Below are 9,760 nucleotides of genomic sequence, written 5' to 3' on the forward strand. Positions count from 1 at the left end.
CACACCTTACCATTGAGGCCTTTAGGGCATAGAAGGGAATGAAAAATGTCAAAGAGTCATTTTGGGTTATTATAAAGCGAGGACATGAGAGAGGTGAAGTACTTCTGTTTAGCAATGTTGAGGGCCGTATTGTATGTTTTAAGCATAAATTTATAATAGATAAAGTCTGCTGATATTTTCTCTAAAATAATTCTTCACATCTGGAGCACAGCTGGAGAAAACATGTTTTAGGTGTGTGCCAGGGTTGTAGTGTTCTGTGTCAGGTGGGTTGGATTGATATTGAAGCAGCTCCATCCAGGGTGGTTTGGAGGTTATCATTGTAATGACTGACAGCTAGGTCTGGACAGGAGAGGGAAGATATTGGGGTAACAGCTAACTGTAGGGTCTCAATAAGTTGCTGGCAGTGAATTGTGTGTAGATTTCTACACGTGTGAAAGTGTGTCATGAGAAGAATGAGCGGTCTGGATAGTATATGATAAAAGATTATGGTCAGAAAGCAGGAAGGATGATTTAATAAAGTTTGAGACTGGTCAGTGATGAAAGAAGACTAGATTAATTGTAGTGCCCTGTTTGTGTGTGGCAGAGCACCTAAGTTGTGATAGGCCAAGAGAGGATGTTATAGAAAGAAAGTGAGAGGCTGATGGGGAGATAGGATCATCAATTGGGGTATTAAAATCACCCATGATAAGAGTAGGTGATTCATAAATTAGGAAGTGAGAAGGCCAAGCAGCAAAATGATCCAGGAATTGGTGGGGGGAGCATGGGGGGGAGCAATAGACAATTGTAAATCGCTGTGGGAATGGGTGGAAAAGTCTAATGGTATTCATTTGAAAAGAGGGAAACATTTTGAAATATGTACTGTGGAGAAAGTAGAAATGCCTACTGCTCCAACATATCTGTCATCAGGTCTCGGGTATGGGAGAAGTTAGGTCTACCATAAGATAAGGCGGCCGGATAAGGGAAGCAGGGTCAGAATGTTGAAGCCAGGTTTCTGGATGGGCCAGCAAGTTCGGAGAGTGTGAGAGGAAGAAGTTGTGGATTGTGGGGAGTTTGTTACAAACCTGTGTGCCTGGACAGGTACCACATTTACCCAGTGGGTCGTAAAGGACATACAGTGGGATGCGAAAGTTTGGGCAACGTTGTTAATCGTCATGATTTTCCTGTATAGATTGTTGGTTGTTACGATAAAAGATGTCAGTTAAATATATCATATAGGAGACACACACAGTGATATCTGAGAAGTGAAATGAAGTTTATTGGATTTACAGAAAGTGTGCTATAATTGTTTAAACAAAATTAGGCAGGTGCATAAATTTGGGCACCGGAAAAAAGAAATGAAATCAATATTTAGTAGATCCTCCTTTTGCAGAAATTACAGCCTCTAAACGATTTCTGTAGGTTCCAATGAGAGTCTGGATTCTGGTTGAAGGTATTTTGGACCATTCCTCTTTACAAAACATCTTTAGTTCATTCAGGTTTGATGGCTTCCGAGCATGGACAGCTCTCTTTAAGTCACACCACAGATTTTCAATTATATTCAGGTCTGGGGACTGAGATGTCCATTCCAGAACGTTGTATTTGTTCCTCTGCATAAATGCCTTAGTGGATTTTGAGCAGTGTTTAGGGTCGTTGTCTTGTTGAAAGATCCAGCCTCGGCGCAGCTTCAGCTTTGTCACTGATTCCTGGACATTGGTCACCAGAATCTGCTGATACTGAGTGGAATCCATGTGTCCATCAACTTTGACAAGATTCCCAGTCCCTGCACTGGCCACACAGCCCCACAGCATGATGGAACCACCACCATATTTTACAGTAGGTAGCAGGTGTTTTTCTTGGAATGCTGTGTTCTTTTTCCTCCATGCATAACGCCCCTTGTTTTGGCCAAATAACTCAATTTTAGTTTCATCAGTCCACAGCACCTTATTCCAAAATGAAGCTGGCTTGTCCAAATGTGCTTTAGTCCACCTCAAGAGGCACTTTTTTATGCTGTGGGCGGAGAAAAGGCCTTCTCTGCATCACTCTCGCATACAGCATCTTCTTGTGTAAAGTGTGCCGAATGGTTGAACGATGCACAGTGACTCCATCTGCAGCAAGAGGATGTTGTAGGTCTTTGGTGCTGGTCTGTGGGTTGACTCTGACTGTTCTCACCATTCATCGCTTCTGTCTATCCGAGATTTTTCTTGGTCTTCAACTTCAAGCCTTAAAGGGAACCTGTCACCGGGATTTTGTGTGTAGAGCTGAGGACATGGGTTGCTAGATGGCCGCTAGCACATCCGCAATACCCAGTCCCCATAGCTCTGTGTGCTTTTATTGTGTAAAAAAAACTATTTGATACATATGCAAATTAACCTGATATGAGTCCTGTCCCTTAGATGAGTCAGGGACAGGACTCATCTCAGGTTAATTTGCATATGTATCAAATAGTTTTTTTTTACACAATAAAAGCACACAGAGCTATGGGGACTGGGTATTGCGGATGTGCTAGCGGCCATCTAGCAACCCATGTCCTCAGCTCTATGCACAAAATCCCGGTGACAGGTTCCCTTTAACTTGAACTGAGCCTGTGGTCTTCGATTTCCTCAATATGTTCCTAACTGTGGAAACAGACGGCTGAAATCTCTGAGACAGCTTTCTGTATCCTTCCCCTAAACCATGATGGTGCACAATCTTTGTGTTCAGGTCATTTGAGAGTTGTTTTGAGACCCCCATGTTGCTACTCTTCAGAGAAAATTAAAAGAGGAGGAAAACTTACAATTGACCCCCTTAAATACTCTTTCTCATAATTGGTTTCACCTGTGTATGTAGGTCAGGGGTCACTGAGCTTACCAAGCCAATTTGAGTTCCAATAATTAGTTCTAAAGGTTTTGGAATCAATAAAATGACAACAACAGTGACCACATGTCTGCACCTGCCTAATTGTGTTTAAACAATTATAGGACACTTTCTGTAAATCCAATAAACTTCATGTCACTTCTCAGATATCACTGTGTGTGTCTCCTATATGATAGATTTCACTGACATTTTTTATCGTAACAACCAATGATTTATACAGGAAAATCATGATGATTAACAAGGTTGCCCAAACTTTCGCATCCCACTGTATATTGTCCTTGACCATAGTTATAGCTCTACACATTGGTGCTGCCATGAACTGTACCAGACACTGACAGGCTCAAGGACTAGCCCACCTTCTGTTTAACCTTCGGTTTAACATACTTGTGCAGTGCTGGTACAGCTTTTTTTAGAGAAGTAATGATGGCTTGGGACTCTCCACCTTGGCTCGGCGCAAGCCATCAGTTCTCTGAAATGGATATAGTCAACCAGAGTAAACTTGGCCAGGAGCACATTCAGCTTCTGCACCATTGGATGAGTGTAGCAATACTGTTGTCTTTTTGCAATAGCTTTGGTTTGCAGATGGTCTACCCCAGGCACGTTTGGCTCCAGATCCCACACTGTTGCCACCTTGCTGACTCACTGCCTAGCTTACATCCTGCTGACTCAGCCACACTGCCGCTATCTCACGCACAAGCTGTCACCCTCATCCTCATCCGTTGATGACAATGTAGTCACCTCCTTACCCTGCTCCCCCGAGCAATCACTTACAACATCATTCACTACTGTCTGCTCTTCAAGTATGTCACTCTCATTAGTCTCATTGACGTGTCCCTGACCGCTTGCAAAACCTGCTGCCATGCAACTCTCATGGTCGCTACTTGCATGCCTACACAAGGAAGCAGTAGACCTCTTTTCTAAATCTGGACTAGGCCGTAGCTGCTGGCTGTCCTCAATAAGCTTGTCCTCATTGAAAAGCTGAGCAGAGCAAGCAGCATACTTCCTGAGAAAAAGAAGCAGAAAAAAAGGGAAGAAGGAGCAGAAAAAGAAAGAGGCAGGTTCAGGACAGGTAAGGGCACAAAGCTTGTTCCTGATCCATGCCAACTAAGTGTGGTGTCAGAGGAACCCACCGACACTTGGCGGGGGCTGCCTGATGTCAGTTTAGATGAAGTTGAAGATCAAATCAATCATTCAAGGGCAGCTGGATTGCTGATCAAAACTGGACTGCTGGATGACAGTGGAGCCTATGGCCTGTTGCTGTGGCTGCTGTTACCCCCCCCCCCCCTTCTTCTGCTGCTATTTCTGCTGGCTCAATTTTTTCTACTGCCCGTTCCCTCAGAGGGATCTGACACCTGTTTGTTGAACATACTGTACAGTAACTGAATATGTAAAATAAGTTATTCAATCTTAATGTGGACACCCCAATAACAGTAGTAATAGTATTGCTTATCTATTAAACACGATGGACACTGTTCAATTAGATAGCTATGTGCAGGGACTGATGCAAACTGAGCTGTCTCCTACGGATCCTTTCAGCTTCTGATTACACAGCTTGCAATGTCCCTGCAGTATCCCTATGCTCTCCCTACAGTGTGCAAACACTCTCTATGATCTCTTTACACTGTCCCTACACTATCCCTGCAGTCTCCCAATCCAAGATTCTACAACTAAGCTTTGTTAAACACTGTCCCTAGCATTTGTCACATCTCTCCCCATGCTCAGTTCCCTGTAAAATGCCTGAGACCAGGCAGAATTTTTTATTTTTTTTATAGGGTTGTGCCTTCACAGGGGCTGCCTAGCTGCTGATTGGCTGGCTGCATATGGGTGATCTCTTGTTCTTGAGTTTCTTACTTTCACCTTGTAATAAATTACACTGGCATTTAAGGAAAAAATTGATTCCACTTTGGATGCTTCAATTCACTCAACACTACTTATGACATTTTTAGGATTTGTAAATCTGGGTCACTGTGCTGTGGAACAGGGTTTCTGACACTTTTTGTACTCATGTGTCATCAGCCAATCCATGATGATGCTGGGGCCTTACCAGAGAACAAATACTGCCATCAAGCACCCCTATTATCACTGTAGTAAAACACAGCAAATATCACAATGTAGTACTCATATTTCTCCTAGCAGAACCAAATCATTTCCACCGTACAGTGATCATAATTTAAAATCAACCTATACAGTGCCACAGTTCTGTACCAAACAGAACAGTGGAGTTCAAAATGCATCCCCAGCAACATTAAATACCAAAGTACAGAACAAGATACCTCCCCAGTAGGGATGAGCGAACCCGAACTGTATAGTTCGGGTTCGGGTTCGGTGTTCGTCGCTTTCTTGGGCGCTTTTTGAAAGGCTGCAAAGCAGCCAATCAACAAGCTTCATACTACTTGTCCCAAGAGGCCGTCACAGCCATGCCTACTATTGGCATGGCTGTGATTGGCCAGAGCACCATGTGACCCAGCCTCTATTTAAGCTGGAGTCACATAGCGCCGCACGTCACTCTGCTCTGATTAGCGTAGGGAGAGGTTGCAGCTGCGACAGTAGGGCGAGATTAGGCAGATTAACTCCTCCAAAAGACTCCATCCAGTGATCGATCTGCAGCTGTGGATGATTGAACTGCTGCTATTGAATTGCTCACTGTTTTTAGGCTGCCCAGAGCGTTTTTCAGACACTTTTTTCTGGGGTGATCGGCGGCCATTTTGTGTCTTGTGTTGCGCCAGCACAAGCTGCCACCAAGTGCATTTAACCCTCAATGGTGTGGTTGTTTTTTGGCTAAAGCCTACATCAGGGTGAAGCTGTCACACCAAGTGCATTTAACCAGCAATAGTCTGTTTATTTTTTGGCCATATACTACATCAGGGGCAAGCTGCGCCTGTCACCAAGTGCATTTAACCCTCAGTAGTGTGGTTGGTGAAGCTGTCACACCAAGTGCATTTAACCATCAATAGTGTGGTTATTTTTTGGCCATATCCCAGTGTAATTCTGTCAGTAAACGTATACCTGTCACCCAGCGCCTAAATACTAGGCCTCAAGTTTATATCCCGCTAAATCTGTCGTTACCGCTGTCCTGTTGTGGATGGGCAAGTTATTTAGTGTCCGTCAAAGCACAGTTTTTGTTCTGGGTTGAAATACAATTCCCAATTTAGCAATTTAATAATTTAGTGGTTTCTGCTGTATCAGGCCTACTTTAAATACATCCCTAAAAGGGTATATCAGAATCAAGGTGCTGATAGGGTCATTCTCAATAACTTCACACACACGCTACTGTGCATATCCCAGTCTATTTCTGTCCGTAAAACGTATACCTGTCACCCAGCGCCTAAATACTAGGCCTCAAATTTATATCCCGCTACATCTGTCGTTACCGCTGTACTGTACTGTTTAGTCAGCTAAATCGGTGGTTACTGCTGTGCCTGTATTAGTGTAATACGGTACCTAAATAGATAGCCAGATAGTGTTAGGTGTCTGTAAAAAAAGGCCTGAATTTGAATTCAATACATTGGGCCAAATAATATTTTTGTTGTTGTGGTGAACGATAACAATGAGCCGCCAGAATTTACAGCGATATATGGTGGGGCCCAATGCCATTCTAAGGATGGTAAGGCCTGAGCAGGTACAGGCATTAGTCAATTGGGTGGCTCCAGCACGTTCACATTATCTCCCACCCAGTCTTCTGCAGAAAGCGCACAGATGGCGCCTGAAAACCAACCCCATCAGTCTGTCACATCACCCCCATGCATATCAGGGAAACTGTCTGAGCCTCAAGTTATGCAGCAGTCTCTTATGCTGTTTGAAGACTCTGCTGGCAGGGTTTCCCAAGGGCATCCACCTAGCCCTTCCTCAGCGGTGGAAGAAATAGAATGCACTGACGCACAACCACTTATGTTTCCTCATGATGAGGACATGGGAATACCACCTCAGCAAGTCTCTGATGATGACGAAACACAGGTGCCAACTGCTGCGTCTTTCTGCAGTGTGCAGACTGAACAGGAGGTCAGGGATCAAGACTGGGTGGAAGACGATGCAGGGGACGATGAGGTCCTAGACCCCACATGGAATGAAGGTCGTGCCACTGACTTTCACAGTTCGGAGGAAGAGGCAGTGGTGAGACCAAGCCAACAGCGTAGCAAAAGAGGGAGCAGTGGGCAAAAGCAGAACACCCGCCGCCAAGAGACTCTGCCTGCTACTGACCGCCGTCATCTGGGACCGAGCAACCCCAAAGGCAGCTTCAAGGAGTTCTCTGGCATGGCACTTCTTCAAACAATGTGCTGACGACAAGACCCGAGTGGTTTGCACGCTGTGCCATCAGAGCCTGAAGCGAGGCATTAACGTTCTGAACCTTAGCACAACCTGCATGACCAGGCACCTGCATGCAAAGCATGAACTGCAGTGGAGTAAACACCTTAAAAACAAGGAAGTCACTCAGGCTCCCCCTGCTACCTCTTCTGCTGCTGCAGCCTCGGCCTCTTCTGCTGCTGCCGCCTCGGCCTCTTCCTCCGCCTCTGGAGGAACGTTGGCACCTGCCGCCCAGCAAACAGGGGATGTACCACCAACACCACCACCACCTCCGTCACCAAGCATCTCAACCATGTCACACGGCAGCGTTCAACTCTCCATCTCACAAACATTTGAGAGAAAGCGTAAATTCCCACCTAGCCACCCTCGATCCCTGGCCCTGAATGCCAGCATTTCTAAACTACTGGCCAATGAAATGCTGTCATTCAGTCTGGTGGACACAGACAGCTTCAAACAGCTCATGTCGCTTGCTGTCCCACAGTATGTTGTTCCCAGCCGCCACTACTTCTCCAAGAGAGCCGTGCCTTCCCTGCACAACCAAGTATCCGATAAAATCAAGTGTGCACTGCGCAACGCCATCTGTAGCAAGGTCCACCTAACCACAGATACGTGGACCAGTAAGCACGGCCAGGGACGCTATATCTCCCTAACTACACACTGGGTAAATGTAGTGGCAGCTGGGCCCCAAGCGGAGAGCTGTTTGGCGCACGTCCTTCCGCCGCCAAGGATCGCAGGGCAACATTCTTTGCCTCCTGTTGCCACCTCCTCCTACTCAGCTTCCTCCTCCTCTTCTTCCACCTGCTCATCCAGTCAGCCACACACCTTCACCACCAACTTCAGCACAGCCCGGGGTAAACGTCAGCAGGCCATTCTGAAACTCATATGTTTGGGGGACAGGCCCCACACCGCACAGGAGTTGTGGCGGGGTATAGAACAACAGACCGACGAGTGGTTGCTGCCGGTGAGCCTCAAGCCCGGCCTGGTGGTGTGCGATAATGGGCGAAATCTCGTTGCAGCTCTGGGACTAGCCAGTTTGACGCACATCCCTTGTCTGGCGCATGTGCTGAATTTGGTGGTGCAGAAGTTCATTCACAACTACCCCGACATGTCAGAGCTGCTGCATAAAGTGCGGGCCGTCTGTTCGCGCTTCCGGCGTTCACATCCTGCCGCTGCTCGCCTGTCTGCGCTACAGCGTAACTTCAGCCTTCCCGCTCACTGCCTCATATGCGACGTGCCCACCAGGTGGAACTCAACCTTGCACATGCTGGACAGACTGAGCGAGCAGAAGCAGGCCATAGTGGAGTTTCAGCTGCAGCACGCACGGGTCAGTCGCACTGCGGAACAGCACCACTTCACCACCAATGACTGGGCCTCCATGCGAGACCTGTGTGCCCTGTTGCGCTGTTTCGAGTACTCCACCAACATGGCCAGTGGCGATGACGCGTTATCAGCGTTACAATACCACTTCTATGTCTCCTTCAGAAAACACTTAGGGTGATGATGGAAGAGGAGGTGGCCCAGGAGGAGGAGGAGGAGGAGGAGGAGGAAGAGGGGTCATTTTTAGCACTTTCAGGCCAGTCTCTTCGAAGTGACTCAGAGGGACGTTTTTTGCAACAGCAGAGGCCAGGTACAAATGTGGCCAGCCAGGGCCCACTACTGGAGGACGAGGAGGACGAGGATGAGGAGGAGGTGGAGGAGGATGAGGATGAAGCATGGTCACAGCGGGGTGGCACCCAACGCAGCTCGGGCCCATCACTGGTGCGTGGCTGGGGGGAAATGCAGGACAATGACGATACGCCTCCCACAGAGGACAGCTTGTCCTTACCCCTGGGCAGCCTGGCACACATGAGCGACTACATGCTGCAGTGCCTGCGCAACGACAGCAGAGTTGCCCACATTTTAACGTGTGCGGACTACTGGGTTGCCACCCTGCTGGATCCACGCTACAAAGACAATGTGCCCACCTTACTTCCTGCACTGGAGCGTGATAGGAAGATGCGCGAGTACAAGCGCACGTTGGTAGACGCGCTACTGAGAGCATTCCCAAATGTCACAGGGGAACAAGTGGAAGCCCAAGGCCAAGGCAGAGGAGGAGCAAGAGGTCGCCAAGGCAGCTGTGTCACGCCAGCTCCTCTGAGGGCAGGGTTAGCATGGCAGAGATGTGGAAAAGTTTTGTCAACACGCCACAGCTAACTGCACCACCACCTGATACGCAACGTGTTAGCAGGAGGCAACATTTCACTAACATGGTGGAACAGTACGTGTGCACACCCCTCCACGTACTGACTGATGGTTCGGCCCCATTCCACTTCTGGGTCTCTAAATTGTCCACGTGGCCAGAGCTAGCCTTTTATGCCTTGGAGGTGCTGGCATGCCCGGCAGCCAGCGTTTTGTCTGAATGTGTACTCAGCACGGCAGGGGGCGTCATTACAGACAAACGCAGCCGCCTGTCTACAGCCAATGTGGACAAGTTGACGTTCATAAAAATGAACCAGGCATGGATCCCACAGGACCTGTCCATCCCTTGTCCAGATTAGACATTAACTACCTCCCCTTAACCATATATTATTGTACTCCAGGGCACTTCCTCATTCAATCCTATTTTTATTTTCATTTTACCATTATA

The sequence above is a fragment of the Bufo gargarizans genome, chromosome 2, assembly GCF_014858855.1.
Source record: "Bufo gargarizans isolate SCDJY-AF-19 chromosome 2, ASM1485885v1, whole genome shotgun sequence".
Classification (NCBI taxonomy): Eukaryota; Metazoa; Chordata; class Amphibia; order Anura; family Bufonidae; genus Bufo; species Bufo gargarizans.